The following is a 19,791-nucleotide window of genomic DNA, read 5'->3' as shown; positions in this document are numbered from 1 at the left end:
TTTCTTCATAATTCAATAAAAGTACACTTTTAGAGAAAAAAGGAAGTGCTAAGTTTTAGTCTGGGTCAGTGAGGCAGAAGCTTTGAGGACTATTCATTCACAGGAGGAGCCTGTGTACAGGGGAGGACAAAAAAAGCTGGACAAATGTTTTCATTCACATCTAAATAAGTATTAGTATCTTGCTGGGCTATTGAAATTCAGAACAATTTCACTTGGTTTTTATGAGTTAAGGGTGCCTCAGTGGTGCCTGGGACTGAACTAGGTAGCTGGTTTGAGGAATGTCTTCTCTATCTAAAGTGCTCTTGTGGGAGAAAACATGGAATGGCTTTCTGAAGAAAGCACCTCACCACTATTATAATGATAGGTGTAAAGTACCTTGTAGCAGGCAGAAGGATTAGCCCAGAGCCTGAGGGCACTTTCAGATTCTCAGTCACTCCACCTTCCTAGGAGGTGGTCATTGTGGGCTCCACCTTACAGCTGAGGACTCTGCTAAGCCTTGGGAATTCAGCACTTTTATTCCATCCACTATACCAAGCTTGCCATTCAAGTCTCTTGGGGCATTTGTTGTGTGACTTTAGAAAGATCCAACTTACTTAGAAATGTCATGTGTATATTCAGAAACTACAGAATGATACTTGTGATGAAGTGTTGCACCAAACCCAAGGTTTTTGTTTTTGTTTGGTTTTGCTTTACTTTTTAAAGAAAGAGTGTAGGAGGACTCCTAATAATGGAGGATATGGAGTCTGAACTGACCATCTTTTGTATCCAGGCAATGATTTCAGTGATGGAACTGGATTGAATTTGGTTGAGTTGTTGGCCAAGGAGGTTCCCACAGAGATCCCTAAAGAACTCAGACTGATGCTAGGACAGAGGGTTGCTCTTCAAGATCTGACATCAGGGCTCCATTGCTAAGGACAGCATCCATACAGGACATTAAACATAGACAGGTTGAGCAGGTGCCTTTATTGAACCTTAACCCCTACATTCTACATTGTTTGGCATGGGAAGGTGCTTGACAGGCTACCACAAGAGAAACCTGGACACCAACCCAACCACAAAACCCTCAACCTACAATCTGTCCTGCCTACAAGACATTCTGGGGCAATGGTGGCACAAAACTTGCAGGAATGGCCAGCTAATGTCTGGTTTCACCTGAGGCCCACATTAGGAGAGGGAGCCCCATATTATACACTGTCTGGATAGCCAAGAACAAGAGACTGGAAAGACCAGAGACCTGCGGTAGAATCAAACACTACTGGAAAAAAATCAATTAAACAATTCCTAATGATATTATACTCATAAATCTGTGTCTTCTCCAGTTATCATCAGTGAGGCTTCCTCTGGCAGTAGATGAAGAGACCCATAGCCCAACATTATATGAAGAAAAAGTCTAAATTGAAGTCTCCATGGGGTCCCTCCCCTTAGAGCTAGGAGAATCCCCTAGAATAGGGGTTGGAAAGATTGTAGGAGTCAAAGGGGATGGAGGACATCAGGAGAACATGGCCTACTGAATCAACGAATCAGGGCACATACGAGCTCACAAAGACTGAAGTGGCATCATGGGGCCTGCAAGGGTCTGCACAAGGCCTCCTGTGTATACGTTATGGCTGTTAGCTTGGTATTTTTGTGGGATTCCTAAAAGTGGGAGCAGGTGTGTCTCTGACTCTTGTCAGCACTTGGTACTCTTTTCCTCCTATTGGGTTACCTTGTCTAGCTTCAAAGTGAGGGCTTTGTCTTGTCTTACTGTATCTTGTTTTGTCATATTTGGTTGTTGTCTCTTGGCAGCCTGCTCTTTTCTGAAAGGAAATGGTATGTGTTGGGAGGAAGACCTTGGGAATGAGGGCAGATGGGGGAAGCTCGGAGGAGTGTTGGGAGAGGAAACTGTGGTCAGGAAGTATTTAAACAAGAAAAAAAAACCTATCTTCAAAAAAGATGCAATTCATACTCAAAGAAGTGAGAACAGAGTGGAAAAGTTGCTGCTTTGGGTGGGAAGGAAGGTGCTGCTCTCATTTTTATCTATTACTTTGTTAACTTTGGACATCACATTGGATTCCAGCAGCCTTAAGTGCAAAAGGAATGTGAAATAAGAACAGGAATGCTATTGTGTTTGATGTAATATTTGAAGGCTTCAAAACCTGAGTCTGAGTCTGAGTTGGTGGCTCTTGGGGATTTCATCTTTAATCCTGTGGCTTTGTATGATCTGTGTTGTGACTGGGGGATTTCCAAAGGTGTTACCTCAAGATTTCCATCCTCTGCTTATTGCATCAAATAACTAATATAAGTACTGGTGTCAAGGGGCTTTGCAGATTTGACTAAGTTAACAAGTCAGGCGACCTTAAAATAGGATGATTATCTGGATGCTGTTAGTCCTGAAGATTAGAAAAGTAGAGCAGGAGTGGTTAGAGATGTAAAATAGGATGGAGTAGGAGTAACAAGGATGAAGAACATGTGTGAGAGACATAGTCTTTCATTGATGATTTCGAAATGAAGGGATCCATGAGGCAAGGAACGCAAGTATCCTCAAAAATCTGGGCGTTACCTCTAGCTGACAGTAACAAGCAAGTTGTCCCTTGAGTCCTGCAATGAGTAGGAACTGAATTCTACCAACAACAGGAACAAGATGTATCCCAGAGTTTCCAGACAGGAATTTGCCCTCAACAACACATTCATCTGACCTTTGATCCTCTAGATAGAGCAGCCAGCTCAGTCACACTCTACTGACTGACCCATAGAACTGCAACATAATAAATGAATGTTGTCTTCAACCTACAGGTTTGTAGTAATTTGTTACAGCACTAATACAAAAGGAATACATTGGTAGACATCAAAGTGTGTTAAGAAAACTAGGCTTGCCCTAAATAGCCAGAGCATTCTAATGACATGTGCATATAGAGTTTTAGCTTCTTCTGTACACATATACATAGAAAATCAAGCTTTCCTAAGGTCACAGCTATTAAATACAGAAAATGAGACTCAGAGCTATGTAATTAGACCCAGAACATCTCTTAACCAGAATGCAGATAATTCTCATGCATTTCTTAATAAATTCTTTCCTAAGCAGTTTATAGTTGTTGAAAGGTTTGGTTGTGGTACCAAACAAGATCATATGTACATTCAGGCACACAAACATATAATAGTCATTATTTTTTGCTACCACATAAAGGAAGTTATAAAATCTATTTATCTTGTTTCCATCAGCCTACTAGATGACTTAATTTTGATAGGTTTTCAATTATTTTATTCTTTATTTTAAAAAGGTAACAATAACCTCAAGTGTCCTTCCTCTCCTTGCTACTTGATCCTGGTTGACACCTCTGGCAGAAGCATCTTACCTCCATAGGTCAGACTAGCATCCTGAACCCCAGGTAATACTACCCACCTCATCTGCGCTCCCCCAGCCTAACTCCAACTGCCCCTCCTGTCTTCTTCACCATATCCTGGCCCACATCTCTGGTGGAAGCCTTCCACAAGATAGGCCAGATTCCTGGAAACTAGGTAAGCCACTATCCCAAGCAACCCTCCTGCCACGTCCAGCATGACCCCAAGTTCCCCTTTTCTCCTTGCCATTGATCTTGTCTCACACCTTTGGGGGAGCCTCCCACCTTCTACCCTATCAGAGGCCAGGCCAGAATCCTGATTCACAGAGGCCAGACCAGCTACCTGAAAACCAGGCAGAAGCCTCCTGTCCCACCAGAAGCCAAGCCAGCATCTGAACCTCAGAGGACCCAGCCAGATTAAAGGCAACATGCACACACACACACACACACAGAGAGTGAGAGAGAGAGAGAGAGAGAAGAAAGAGAGAGAGAGAGAGAGAACTTCAGCCCCACACTTGGGCAGCAACCTTCTGCTGACCAGTGACTGACCATCCAGGCCATCAGAAGTCCAGTCCTCAGTGCAGACAGAGACTATCTACTCAATCACAGGCCACTGGATCCAGCAGACCAGAAAAGAAACAGAAATCAAAGAAGAAAGCACCCATCCAACAAAGACAAATCCAGAAATTGGTATCTAGGTCTATAATCACTACAAACCCAGATGCCTAAACACTAGTGTAAGAACACAATCAACAACAGTCAGAATATGTTACCAACAGAGCCTAACCATCCTATTACAGCAAGCCCTGAATATTCCAATACAGTGGAAGCACAAGAAAATGATGTTAAAACCAAATTTATGAGAATAGAGGTCCTTAAAGTGGAGATGAAAAATGCCTTGAAGAAAGTGAGGAAAAAACAAAAAACAAACAAAAGAAATTGAAGGAAATCACCAAATCTCTTAAAGAATGCCAAGAGAAATAAACAGGTGAAGGAAATGATTCAAGAAATGTAGATAGAAAGAGAAGAAATAAAGAAAAAACAAACTGAGGGAATTCAGGAAATGGATGATCTGGATAATTGAATAGGAACTATATATAGATGCAAGTACCACCAAGAGAATTCAAGAGATGGAAGACAGAATCTCATGCATTGAAAATAAAATAGAAGAAATAGTTTCATCGGTCAAAAAAAAATGTTAGATCTAAAAAATTCCTAACAGAAAATATCTAGAAAATCAGGGACACCATAAAAGGAACAAACCTAAGGAAAATAGGTATAAAAGAAAGAGAAGAATCCCAGCTCAAAAAAACCCAGAAAATATATTTAACAAAATAATTGAAGAAAATTTCCCTAATCTAAAGAAGGACATTCCTGTAAAGGTACAAGAAGCTTAAACAATACCAAAAAGATTGGATCAGAAAAGAAAATGCCTGAATCACATAATCAAAACACTTAAGTATACAGAATAAATAAAGAATATTAAAATCTGCAAGGGAAAGTAGCCAAGTAGCATATAAAGTCAGACCTGTAAGAATTACACACGACTTCTCAACAGAGACTCTAAAAGCTAGAAGGCCTAGACAGATGTTCTGCAGACTCTAAGGGGTCATGAATGCCAGCTCAGACTAAAATACCCAGAAAAACTTTCTGTAGGGAGATAGTTCTGTGGCACTGACCACGCCCATTGGGGGGTGGAGCCATGGGTGGAGTGACCTGTGGAAGGAGGTCGGAGGGGGCCAGGAAAGGTGCTCTCTTTCTGGCGTGACTCGGACAGGAGAGGATCGGGTTAAATTTCCTGGTGTTCATCTGTCTAGGTTGTAAGTTATTTCTCCCTGAATAAACATCTATTCGGCCTATTTGTTTATCCTGATCCTTATTTACCGCGATATCTGGTATCAGAAGCGGATTTACCTGGGTTTCGCCCCCAGGCGGCAGAAGCCGCCCCCCTCCCCCACCTTCCCCAACGGGCAGGGTTTAACCAGGTGGACTCACCACAGCTTTGGGACATTTGCCTCTTCCTTACTGCAAAGGAGATCTTTGCCGCTAAAGCAGACCTGAGAAGGTACTTACCGCTTAACATTTTTTGCCCATTTCCGCACAGGACTTTGCATTTGCGCAGAGCCGCTGCCCGGCTTGCACGCATTTCGTCTTGTGTTCCAAGTAACTCCAAAAGTCCCCTTTTAACAAAAATTCTGCTTGTCATAGTTTGTTAAGAGCTATTTTACAGGGACCGGAATCAGAAGGATCGTCTGCTGCCGGACAATATTTGGCGGCACACTTCTAGGTTGCAGAACCGGGATCAGACAAGCCTCGGCGGCTAGGCGCTATTTGGTGACACACTTCCAGGCGTAACTACCAAAAGCTGAGATATACAACTAAAAGCATCAAAGTTCCAGGACAGCAGAATTACACCTAAGGTAATTGTAAAATCCTTTGCAATTTAAGCTGATATAAAATCTGAGATAAATTGTTCCATAACTATGGCAGATAATTTTACTATGCAGAACTTTAGAAATTATTTTACTTCATATGTAGAAGGGATTTTAGCAGAAGAAACTTATGACTGGACCAATATATACTTTTATTTTGTAATAGCAATGGGTTTCATCATTAACATGATATTCATAAAGAAATGGTTTGAGATTACAGCAAACAATAAGGAACTTGTACAAACCATAGGAGACTTAGTAACAAAGATTCGAAACATTGAAAATGATAGAATTCAAAGCATAGAAAATATAGAAAGAAAGGTTCAGAATATTGAAGATGGCGTTGGCGAGCTGAAAGGTATAATTTGTTTCATGTCAGATACCTCAATAACCAGAACAGAAACAATGCAATGCATTAACAAACTAGCAGAAACAGCTCACTCCTGGTCGGAGGAAGCTACTAATAAGTTTAAAAAACTGGAACATCAGATAGAAAGACTAGATGACAGAATCTCTTCCATGTCTGAGGATAATGGCAAGCTAGCAGATAAAACTTTGTTTCTGGAAGGCAGTTTACATGCCATTCAGATAATATCTAAGGATGATAAGATTAAAAACATGGAATCATTTGTAGTTGGAGAAAGTAAGAAACTGACTGATGCAATGAAGCCTCTAGAAAGTTATTTGATTCAAGAAGTTCAGACACTCAAAGAAACAATGGTGAATAGATTTCAGGCTTTAGAAGACCTTCAGTCTGATACATCAGAAGAAGAACTACAGGTAACAGGGCATGAAAAAGATTTAAAAATTTCCACACCATTTAGGGTCAGGGGAGCTTTCCCTGTATCTATTCATGAAAAGCCAGCAATGAAGAAACATCCAAAAGGTGTCGTTGCATATCAGTGGGAACCAATACGTATGAAAGATTTAAAAGGTATAAAGGAAGCAGTAGTCTCTTATGGCATGCACTCACCTTATGTGAAGCAATTAGTAGAATCATGGGCATGGAATAACAAGGTAACCCCTAAGGATTGGGATCAATTAATATCAGCTGTCCTTGAAAGCTCCTCTCAACTAGAATGGAGGGCTTTATGGAGAGAGGAAGCAAAAGCTCCTGAACTTCAGGGCTTAAAGAAAGGTTATAAAGCTCCCCAAGATAAAATTCTTGGTGAGGGTCTCTATGCTGACCCAGAAACCCAAGCTGCCTATGATGAACACATCTTGTCTCTATGCAGTACATACAGCAGCTTTGAATGCTTGGGATAAGGTTCATGAATTAGGAGAGAGGATAGAACACTATACCAAGATAAAGCAAGGACCTAGAGAACGTTTTAGTATCTTTCTAGAAAGATTATCTAGGGCAGTACAATTAGAGATAGCAGACATAGATGCTAGGCGAATACTCATAGAATCTTTAGCTTATGCGAATGTGAATCCTCAATGCAAACAGGTGCTTTGGCCTTTAAAAATGCGATCAGCACCCTTGGATGAATGGGTCCTATATACAGGCAACATTGAGTATAATGACAATAAGACTGAAGCATGGATAGGACAAGCCATATCTAATCAAGATAACAGAGTTCCTTACTATGGTGACTTAGAAGCTTGGGTAGGAGAAGCCATCCCCAAAGGTTTGAAGAGATATCAACATGTCAGATGTTATAACTGTGGTAAGATAGGACATCTAAAAAGAAATTGTAGGCAAAGCTTCCCTAGAAATAACACCCCCAGGAATGAATCAAACAGAAGGCCTCAGCCTCCTGGGTTATGTAGAAGGTGTGGCAAAGGCAGACACTGGACGAATGAGTGTAGATCGACCAGAGACAAGCAAGGAAACCCTTTACCATCGGGAAACTCCTTGGGGGGCCTCTCGAAGGCCCCCACGTAACAGGTGGTTCAAACATTCCCAGTCACAGTGGAAGACAATCTCCCACAGGACAATTAGAAAATTCTGTGCCTATTATAAAAACTCATACTGCTCTGGATGACAAACTCGTGACGGAAGTTGAATCAAACATGACAGAAGGAAATGAAAAACGTATATTTTGGCAAACTGCTATAAATAGTCATAGGCCTAGATTGATAGTTAAGATGAATAATAGACTGTTTGAGGGTCTCCTGGACACAGGAGCTGATGTAACTATCATATCTAATAAATCTTGGCCTCAAAGATGGCCCCTGCATGAGGTAAATGTTCAATTCTTAGGGATTGGAACCCTGTCTCAGGTAAAACAAAGCACGAGATGGATTGAATGTATAGGACCAGAAGGACAGAGAGGGAGGTTGAGACCATATGTGGCTGATGTAGTGATAAATTTATGGGGTCGTGATCTATTACAGCAATGGAATACACAGATTAACATTCCTCCAGTATTAGATAGGAACCATAGACGACCTCATGATTGTGGAAAGAATACTGTTAAGTACTATACAAGACAGAGACCAAATATCCAGGCAGTACAAAAACAAAATACAAATGCTGAACAAACAGAGGAACCAAAAGCCCTACCTTTAAAATGGCTAACAGAGGAACCTGTCTGGGTAGGACAATGGCCTATGACCTCTGAGAAGTTAGAAGCTTTAGAAAGCCTGGTTCAGGAACAGCTAAATGCTGGACATATTGAGGAATCAACCAGCCCTTGGAATTCTCCTGTATTTGTGATCAAAAAGAAATCTTGTAAATGGAGAATGCTTACAGACCTGAGAGCCATCAATAAAGTTATCCAGCCAATGGGCTCTCTACAGCCTGGAATGCCCTTGCCTTCTTTGATACCCAAAGAATGGCCTATTATAGTTATTGATTTAAAGGATTGCTTCTTCACTATACCTTTACAAGAACAAGACAAAGAGAAATTTGCCTTCACAGTACCAAATTATAATAATTCTCAACCGGTGAAGAGATATCAATGGAAGGTTTTGCCACAGGGAATGCTAAATAGCCCCACCCTGTGCCAATATTTCGTACAAAAACCGTTAGAAATAATTCGTAAACAGTTTCCACAATCCATAATCTCTCATTACATGGATGATATATTGTTAGCTGACTCTAAAGGAGAAATTTTAGAAAAAATGTTTGAGAAAGTAAAGGAAGTTTTACCTCGCTGGGGATTACAAATTGCACCTGAAAAAATACAAAAAGGAGAGTCTATCTACTACTTAGGATATAAAATAGGTCTACAGAAAATTAGACCACAAAAAGTACAGATCAGAAGAGATCGCTACCAGACTCTTAATGATCTTCAAAAATTACTAGGAGAGATTTCTCAACTGCAAACCATAATTGGAGTAGAAGGGCATGATTTGAAAAACTTGAAAATGGCCCTAAAAGGAGATAAGGACTTGAATAGTCCACGAATACTATCAGCTGAAGCTGAGAAGGAATTAGAATGGGTAGAAAAGAGGATACTAGAAGCACATGTGGACCGTGTGGATCCAAACCTAGACTGTATTCTGGTTATATTACCATCTAGAGAATATCCTTCAGGGATTTTGATGCAGAGAGAAGATATCATATTAGAATGGATATTCCTACCACATAAACAGAATAAAAAACTAAAAACATATATAGAAAAGATATCTGACTTGATTATAAAAGGTAAATTAAGACTTCGTCAGCTAATAGGAAGGGACCCAGCAGAAATTATAGTACCTTTAACTAATGCGGAAATTTCTTCCATATGGAAAGATAACGAATATTGGCAGAGAGCTTGCAGTAACTTTTTGGGAACAATTAGCAACAACTATCCCAAAACTGAGAGAATCAAATTCATAAAGAAAACGATTTGGATTCTTCCACGCATTGTAAGAAAAACACCTATTTCTGGAGTTCATACATTCTACACTGATGCAAACAAATCAGGTAAGGCAGGATATAAACCAGGAAAAATTAGCAAAGTGGTTCAAAGCCCTTACAATTCTGTACAAAAGGCAGAATTGTATGCCATTCTCATGATACTTATGGATTTTAAAGAACCCCCTCAATATAGTTACTGACTCTCAATACGCAGAGAGAGTCGTTTTACACATTGAGACTGCAGAATTTATTCCTGACAATACAGAATTAACTTCATTGTTTATACAGTTACAAGATACTATCAGAAAGAGGACTCATCCTATATATATAACACACATCAGATCCCATACGGGTCTGCCAGGTCCTCTAGCACAAGGCAATGATGAAATTGATCGCTTATTGATAGGAAGTGTGCTAGAAGCCTCAGAGTTTCATAAGAAACACCACGTGAACAGCAAAGGTTTAAGAAAGGATTTTTCTATCACTTGGGAACAAGCCAAGGAAGTAATAAGGAAATGTCCTACTTGCTCATTCTATAACCAAACTCCTTTACCACCAGGCAGTAACCCTAAAGGTATAAATAGGAATGAAATATGGCAAATGGATGCGTTTCATTTTGCAGAATTTGGAAAATTAAAATATGTACATCACACTATAGATACATTTTCAGGGTTTCAATGGGCGACTTCTCTGAGCTCTGAAAAGGCTGATTCTGTTATAACACACCTTTTAGAGGTAATGGCCATTATGGGCATACCTGCACAAATAAAAACTGACAATGCTCCAGCATATGTCTCCAGCAAATTGAAACAGTTTTTTTGAGTATTACAAGATAAAGCACATAACTGGTATACCACACAATCCTACAGGACAAGCAGTGGTTGAGAGATCCAATCGTACTTTAAAAGAAATGCTCCATAAACAGGCAGGAAGAACCAAAACACCCAAACACAGATTACATAATGCTTTATTAACATTAAACTTTCTTAATGCTGATGAAAAAGGAAAAACAGCTGCAGAAAGACACTGGACAATAGAAAAAACTTCTGAACTAAATCAGCCAGAGTACTTCAAGGATGGAAAGCAGGATATGTGTTACGTTGGGGTAGGGGTTTTGCATTTGTATCTACAGGAGAAGAAAAACTATGGATACCATCTAAGTTAATCAAGATTCGAGTTGAACAAGAGAAACATCTTAATGAAGAGAAATGACAAGTCATCCAACAAATTAGGTCCTATGAGGTGTGCAGAGGCCTCTCAAAGATAGGGGAAGTGTTCTGTTCTTGTTTTTACAGGAAAACAGAGAAAACCTATCATCAAACAGCCAAAAGACACTGAACATGTAGGTGCCTACAGAAGAGAAGACAGCTCTTCAGAAACAATCACTTAAGGAAGCAGAATCTGATATATGGTAAAAAAAAAATATTTAATTGTAGTAAACTATTTCTATATAGAAATCTATTTCTCTCTACTATCTAGTATTCCTGAAGTCCCAAGTTTTGTAAACCAATGCTGGCTTTGGAGTTGGATTTGGCTTGCCTTCTCTAAATTCAAGCATGTTGTTAAGATTAAATTCATGGTTTCTGCCTTAAATCAAGAAGCCAATTGGTGTAAGGCAGAAGAAAACAAAATCTGGGGACTCATATCTTATATGCAATTTTCTCTCTGAAATCCTAATTTTCTCACATACTTTTAATGCTTATTGTTGTCTTTCCCTAATGCATACCTTAAAACTTAAAAATTTTACTTTAATATTGATGTGTAACTTTTCCACAAGGAAAAATAACAATTCCTAACAGCAGTCTTTGAACTCTCCGGAAAGAAGATGGGGCCCCACACCATCGTTTCCACTTGACTCAACCTGATGCATCTGAACTACAAACATCACCCTAAAACCGGTTTGAGACTGTTTTGCTCGAGACAACTCATGACTAGCTAGCTGTAATGGTGCACCTTTTTATTACACCCTGGCCAGAGTTTCAAATAGAACTACAGTCAAGAATTTTCTGCCACACAGTGACTAGCTACATATGTCACAGCCAGTTCTGTTGAGAAATTTGGCTGCTAAAAATTTTCTTCCTACAGGATCCATTGGAGCAATCATCGTCCCATTTCAGCAGGAAGTATTCTTAATATGACGACGCCCCCTTTCCCTACCCTTGGAATTTTGGGATAATAGTCATCGTCTTTGGGTTGGTTTTAGTTATTTGGGATTGGGTGATGCTTACACTCGGGTTTATCTTTTAGACAGGAATAGGGAATGGTTGGGAAAGGTATGGTTTAGATGGGATATGGGTAGATTAGCCTATTTTCTTGAGAATTTGAGTAAGAATGAGATAGTATTTTACAGCTTACATTGTTGTGTATTCTTATGTGGTAAGCTATGTAAAATTAAGTTTATATTTTGTTATATTGTGTTAAATCTTTCCAATTACAATGTTTTATGCACATTATTTTTTACCATATTCTATGTATGTATACTTTTCTTGTATTCAAGACATTTTGTATATTGATACAATTTGGGATATTTATCTTGCTGCCCTTTATAGTTCTACCTCTTGTCTTGACACTTATACTCTACCTCTATTTTAGGGATTTACATGTATGTATATGTAATAGTTATATTGTTTAAGTATCTGTTCCTGCTTTACTTAGGGAAGTTTTAATCAGTCTTTTTAGCTAAGTTCCTGAGTATTACAGATTATCTTCACTCACATTTCCTGTACCTATGAGATTAGTCAGATATAGATGCTTAATCTTCAATCACTTCATAGACATGCAGAACATGGCATTTAAATGTTTTAATATTAGTACTCCATTGACATGAGACACTGTTGCTCCTGACAGCACCGTGCACTTTCCCGAAAATATGTTGGACACTGTTGTTGCTCCTGCTGGAGTTCAATCTCGCCTCAGCTAATGGCCTGTTGAGCAAAGAATTGCCCCCACCTTGACCACTGATTTGGACATGCAGTCCTATGTGCTTGCAGGAGACAAATATAGAAGACTGCTTGACCTTGCCAAGTCAGGGTAAGACAGCCATTCTACCTCCCTGCTGTTGTTGTGGTCTGTCAAGTTCTCTTGGCCTTAGCCAAATCTGGGTGTACCAACGTGGCTGTGAGACCTAAGGTGACTGTTCAGGTGGCTTGCTGTTTCTGTCCTTGCTGCACCTTTTGGAAGTTGTCCATCTGCATTTCCTGTCTACTCTAGTATTGTTAATTTCCTTCTCAGGTCTTGATGAGGTTGAAGATTAAACTATCACAACTATTATTCTCTCTTCCTAGTTAGATATATTAGGTACTAGACTTACGTTTTCCAGCTTAGGACAACTCTATTGTAAACTCCATTATGCCCTCACCCTAGGACTAGATATGTAGGTCGTTTTGTTCTCGATTTTCCTTTTCTTAGAGCACACTTGTTATTCACTGTTTTGTATATAGTTTTGTATTAAGCCTAAATCTTTTCTTTAGACTAAAAGGGGAATTGTAGGGAGATAGTTCTGTGGCACTGACCACGCCCATTGGGGGTGGAGCCATGGGCGGAGTGACCTGAGGAAGGAGGTCGGAGGGGGCCAGGAAAGGTGCTCTCTTTCTGGCATGACTCGGACAGGAGAGGATCGGGTTGAATTTCCTGGTGTTCATCTGTCTAGGTTGTAAGTTATTTCTCCCTGAATAAACATCTATTCGGCCTATTTTTTTATCCTGATCCTTATTTACCGCGATAACTTTCAATCACTACAGGTGGAGAAAACAAAATATTTCATGACAAAGTCCAATTTAAACAATATCTATCCACAAATCCACCCCTGTAGAAGGTACTAGAAGGAAATCTCCAACCCAAGGAAGTTAACTACATAGGCAATAGATAATGTCACATCAGCAAAATCCAAAGAAGGGAAACACACACACACACACACACACACACACACACACACCACCACCACCACCACCACCAACAACAACAACAACAACAGAATAGGAACAAATAATCAATGATCATTAATATATCTCAATATAAATAGACTCAACCTGCCAATAAAAAGACACAAGCTAACAGAATGGATACAAAAACAGGATCTATCCTTCTGCTGTATACAAGAAACATACCTCAACATCAAAAATAGACATTGTCTCAGAGTAAAATGTTGGAAAGAGATTGTCCAATCAAATGGCCCATATCTACTAAATATAGTATTTGAAGTTCTAGTTAGAGTAATAAGACAACTGAAGGAGATCAACGGGATATAAACTAGAAAAGAAGTCAATGTATCATTATTTACAGATGATATGAAAGCATACAAATTGACCCCCAAAATTCTACCAGGGAACTCCTATAGCTGATAAACACCTTTAGTGAAGTGACTGGATAGAAGATTAACTAAAAATAATAATAATAATAAAAAACCAGTAGCCCTCCTATATACAAATGATAAAAGGGCTGATAAAGAAATCAAGGAAACAATACACTTTCCAATAGCCACAAATAATATAAAAGTGAAAGGCCTGTATGACAAGAACTTCAAGTCTTTGAAGGAAGAAATTGGAGAAGATATCAGAAGATGGAAAGATCGCCCATGTTCATATATCAATAGGATTAACATAGTAAAAACTGCCTTCCTACCAAAAGCAATCTACAGATTCAATGCAATCCCCATCAAAATTCTAACACACTTCTTTACTGATCTTGATATAACAACACTCAACTTGATGTGGAAAAAACAAAACAAACAAAGAAACAAAAAAACAAACAAAACCTCAGGATAGCTAAAACAATCCTGTATAATAAAAGGACTTCCGTAGCTATCAGCTATCATCATCCCAGATTTCAAGCTCTACTACAGGGCTATAGTAATGGCCTAAAAACAGACAGGAGGACCAAATGGAATGGTATCAAAGATCCAGACATAAATCCACATACATATGGATACTTGATTTTTGATAAGGAAGCCAGAAATATACAATGAAAAAAAATCTTCAATATATGGTGTTGTTATAACTGGATGCCAGCATGTAGAAGAATGTAAACAGATTCATATCTATCATTGTGCACAAAACACAAATCTAAGTGCATCAAAGACCTCAACATTAATCTAGAGATACTGAACCTGACAGAAGACAAAGTGGGAAATAGCCTTGGACATATTGGCACAGGTGACAACTTCCTGAATAAAATGCTAAGATCAACAGTTAATAAATGGGAAACTAAAAGGCTTCTGTAAGGCAAAGGACACCATCAGTAAGACAGAAAGTCAGCCTACAGAATAGAAAAAAATTTTCACCAACCCCACATCTGATATAGGGCTGATTTCCAAAATATATAGAAAACTTGAGAAACTAGACATCAAAACACCAAAAGATCCAATTAAAAATGAGGTACAGATTTAAACAGAATTAACAGAAGAGCCTCAAATGGCTGAGAAAACATTTAAAGAAAGTTTCAACATCTTTAGCCATCAGGGAAATCAAAATCAAATGTCTTTGAGATTCCATATTGCCCCTATCAGAATGGCTAAGATAAAAAACACAAATTACAGCTTATGCTGGAGAGGATGTGGAGAAAGGAGAATACTCCCCCATTGCTGGTGGGAGTGCAAACTTATACAACCACTTTGGAAATAGCTGTTACTCAGAAAGTTGGGAATCAGTATTCTTCAAGACCCAGCTATAGAACTCTTGGGCATATACCCAAAGGATGTTCACTCATATCACAAGGACACTTGCTCAACTATGTTCATAGCAGCTTTATGTATAATAGCCAGAATCTGGAAACAACCTAGATGTCCCTCAATTGAAGAATGGATAAAGAGAATGTGGTACATTTACATAATGCAGTATTACTCAGCAGTTTAAAACCATGACATCATGGAATTCTAAAGCAAATGGATGGAACTAGAAAAAAAACTATCCCAAGTGAGGTAGATAAACATGGTATGTACTCACTCATAAATGGATATTAGCTGTAAAGTAGAGGCGAATCATTCTACACAATGCTAGTCTCCCAAAGAGACCAGGTAAAGAGGGCTCAAGGGGGATATTTGGATCTCCCTGGGAAGGGGAAATAGAAGAGATTTCATGGGTGAACGGGGGGATCAGGTGAGAGGAGGAGAGATTCCCAAAAGAGCCATTGGAAAGCGGGTCATTTCAGGGTCAGGCAGAAACCTGGTGCTAGGGAAACTCTCAGGAATCTACAAGGATGACCCTACAAGACTCCTAGCAAAAGAGGATAGTAGCCTGAAATGGCCACCTCATATGACCAGGCAAGACTACCAGTAGAGGAATTTGGACACCAACCCAGCTACATAACCATAGACCTACAGTCTGTCCAGCCTATGACGTATGCTGAGATTGGTACTTAGCCCAGTAGTCATCAAAGAGACTTCATCCAGCAATTGGTGGAAAGAGATGCAGAGACCTACAGCCAAACATTAGGCTGAGCTGGCAGAATCCTGATAAAGAGGGGGAGGAGGATTGTAGGAGCCAGAGGAGTCAAGGACACCACAAGAAGACCCACAGAATCAACCTGGGCTCATAGGGGCTCACAGAGTCCAACAACCAGGAGCTTACATGGGATGGATCTAAACCCTCTGCATATATCTTACAGTTGTGTAGCTTGGTCCTCTTGTGGGACTCCTAACAGTGGGAATAGGGGCTATCTCTGACTCTTCTGCTAGCAAGGAGGATGAAGTGGGAGGGACTGGGAGGAGAGGAGGGAGGGTAAACTGCAGTCAGGATATAAAATTAAAAGAAAAAAATAACAATTATGGAACTAGAGAGATGGCTCAGAGTTGCTCTTACAGAGAACTTAAGTTCAGTTCCCAGCACCCTTTTCTAGCAGCTCACAACTGCCTGTAACTCCAGCTCCATGGGTCTGATGCCCTCTTCTGGCCTCTGAGACACCTTCGAAGCACAAATATAGACATGCACAGTCACATTTACACACATAAAAATAAATCTTTAAAAAGAAAGAGGTGCTAAGAAGACTGCATTTTATTTTTTAAGGTAAACAAGCACAGCACTTAAAAATGGTTATAATTTACACTTCTGATTTCGTTTTCTTGCCAGTGTTTACAAAATAACACTGGGTAATAACTTCAGTGGCAAGTTCTGTATCTCCCCCAAAGTCTCACATTTAAACCTAGCCCATGACTCCTCATGAGCAGGATAGATTACCAGTCCTATTTCCCAAGGGATACCCATTAAAAGCCCTGTTCCCAACACTGGATTGGATTATTGCTGGGATGCTGAACACTGACTTTCAAAAGGGTAGGTCAGGGTGAAAGTCCTCCCAAAGAGCTCTTTTTTCTTTCAGCAATCTGATGTGGTTCCAGCTGACAGCTTCTGATTTAACACAAAGTCCCTGGAAAAAGCCAGATTTACTCACCTAGGTTGTCCTGGAGTAGTGCTTACCCACAGGAGGCTTGTTAAAGCAGTCTAAATAGAGCAAATGAAAGGCTGGGGAAGTTCTTTGGGGCCCTATATTAATAACTCTGGCTTTCTAAGGATAATAAAAATTTCCCCTTCGGAGCATCTTGGAAGGCTTAGGCACTGTCCTACATGAGAGAGAGAGAGAGAGAGAGAGAGAGAGAGAGAGAGAGAGAGAGAGAGAGAGAGAAAGGAGAGAGACAGAGAGAGAAAGAAAGGAGAGAGAGACAGAGAGAGATTAGAATTCCTATTGCAATCCAAATGATTGGAGAGGATGAGTGTAACCAGAAACAGGGACCGCCAGGAGATGGGACACTTTTGTCCCATCCCCAAATTTTCAACTTCCATTTTTAAACTATTGGTAATCCTGGAAAGTGGTCCAGGATGCCTATTCTCCTGCTGATTGATGAAGGGCAGATGTGTCTGGACTGTTTTAACACAGTAGCCAAAAACAAGGGGGGCCAGGGCAGTCAGAAAGTGGGTTCAGAAGGTTTTATATTGTTCAAACTCTGGAACTGGTGTAGCTTCGAAACAAACACACTTGGACCCAAGCTTCTGTATGGTAAGGGTGTGATGCTGAATCTGCTGTCAGTAAAAGTCTACAGCTGTTAGGCATACCACACTGAAAAGCAATGTGCAGTGAGGTTTTAGCTATGAATGGAGAGACAAAAGGCCCACTGCTGAGGATCCAACTAGTAGACTTTATACCCAGAAACATGACAGCTGCAAATGTTTTCAAAGGACTGAAGAGACCAGAGGATTGCAGACAGGATTCTTCATACTGCTGCCCTTTGCAGGCTTTCATAACTACAAATGTGTACTTGGTGCAGACAGCTCTAACATGTCAGAAATGACTTAAACTTATTTATCTAACCTCAAAGACAGGCCATTTCCACAAGACTTACAGCTCTGAAATATCTGGCAGTCCACTTCCACAACTCTGAAATAGCTTTTGGAAAGTGAATGTTGTGGAAAAAACGCCAGCTCTGCAGAGGCTGTGAAACATGTACTGCAAAGAGCCTGTACCTCAAGGGTGTCTTTAAAGCCATCAGTGTTTAAAAACAAATTTCCTCTATCCTTGAAAGGTTATGAAATAGTCCACACTATAAAATCCTTGGCTTATGCAGACCACTCTAAGATGCCAGCTCTTTATGCAAATACATAGTATCCCAGAATGTGTTTGCTATCTGTTGTTTCTTTCAACTATTTCCCAATACACTGTGAGTCTTTTTACCCCCTCCTCTAAAACAAATGAAGGCTTAAACCACTGTTGCCTTCCCCGAGGGAATCATGAAGAAATGCTGCTGTCATATAAAGCAAGAGGTTTACTAAACACAGTGTAGTCAACAACGAAAGGAGTTGTCACCAATAACTGTATCAATAAACAGGAATTCACAGAATTGGCATCAGAGATAGGACACTGAAGTGACTACAACAAAGAAGTTGTCAACTGCAGGACAGTTGGGCAGTAGAAGACGTTTGAGGACTATCCTTTAGAGCTAACTGCATACTCTTTAGTTCTTTCTGGCAATGAGGGGCCTGACCATCACCACCAGAACTCCAAATACAAAACTATGGCTCTTCCCAGTTGCAGAACATTTGAATAGGTGATGATGTGCATTTCCTTTTCTAGAAATGATGCCAACATACTGGCATAATCAGTACCCTCATCAATTTGTTCTGAGGCTTTAGAAATCATTTGGATCATATATCCCCAAACTCTGTAATGAAAGGTCTTTCCCTAAGTCTCCTAAATGTTTTCTTGTGTCATGGAGGAGGAGAGCACAAAGTCCTCTTTATGATGCAATTATGGCTGACCTCTCAGGACACTGGGATTTTGCTTCATTCTTTCCAACTGTCAGGCATATTCTGTGAGCTGCTGGATACTATTCTCCAGACTCTCATTTACAGATCACAGAGTGTCCATGGCAACTATTCCACACATTGTCTCAAGGCCAGAACCCACCATAGTTCCTTGATGAGTTAGAAGCAAGGGCTTGTGTACACCAGACCCAATGATATGAGCTGCTGCTGTTTGTGCAGCTTTGTACACATGGCACTGTGCATGTGGAACTAACTACACATATCACATAAGGCACTGACCTCTAGTATTGAAAATGGGGAGAAGAATCCTATAGGCAAGTTGACATGGTGAGAACAGTGGGCATTCCCAAGGCTTTGCCTTATGAACAGTGATTTTGGTAACGTATTCACCTAACACTGGGGTGTAGGTGCACAAACTGCTATTATCCACTTTTAAGAAGCTACATTAAAAACAAATGCTTATCCAGAGGGCATATACCATGATCTACAGGGGGATTCTGGACAATATATAAAAACAAACAAAAAAGGTCAGAGGGGATTTTTGAATAGGAGAAGTCATTTTAAATATAATTTACTTGCCTCTACAGGCTTAGATATTTCAAGGATTGTAAATGATTTTTTTTAATTGACAACTAATCAGCAACTCCTAGAGATACAGACACTACCTGCACTGAGAGGACTAAGAGGTGAGTGATTGAGTGATTGGTCTCCCACCTGCCCAGCCCCTACTCTAGGCACTAGCACTAGCACCCCTCCCCCATCCATCACAACCTCACTAGCCAATCAGTGGCAGATCTCCTGCAGGCAGGAAAATCTACCACTACCCCCACTGGACCTGTAATCTACAAGTCCCACTCTGCCCCACAACCATCCCCCACAGTATCAGTGACTCCTAGAGACACAGACACTGCCTGTCACAATTGGACAAAGAGTGGCCCCTGCAGGCACAGGCATGATCTACACCAACTGCAGGAAAAACAACCCCTGAGCTTCAGACACCGCCT

General features: G+C 40.1%; 1 protein-coding gene across 1 annotated transcript in view; it reads right to left on the bottom strand.

Moving 5' to 3' along the window:
- Nucleotides 1-19,791, bottom strand: part of Adamtsl3 (ADAMTS like 3) — a 299,460-nt gene that overhangs the window by 17,361 nt on the left and 262,308 nt on the right. The window lies entirely within an intron of this gene.

The sequence above is a fragment of the Phodopus roborovskii genome, unplaced genomic scaffold (assembly GCF_943737965.1).
Source record: "Phodopus roborovskii unplaced genomic scaffold, PHOROB, whole genome shotgun sequence".
NCBI lineage: Eukaryota > Metazoa > Chordata > Mammalia > Rodentia > Cricetidae > Phodopus > Phodopus roborovskii.
This window is presented reverse-complemented; position numbering and strand designations above follow the sequence as displayed.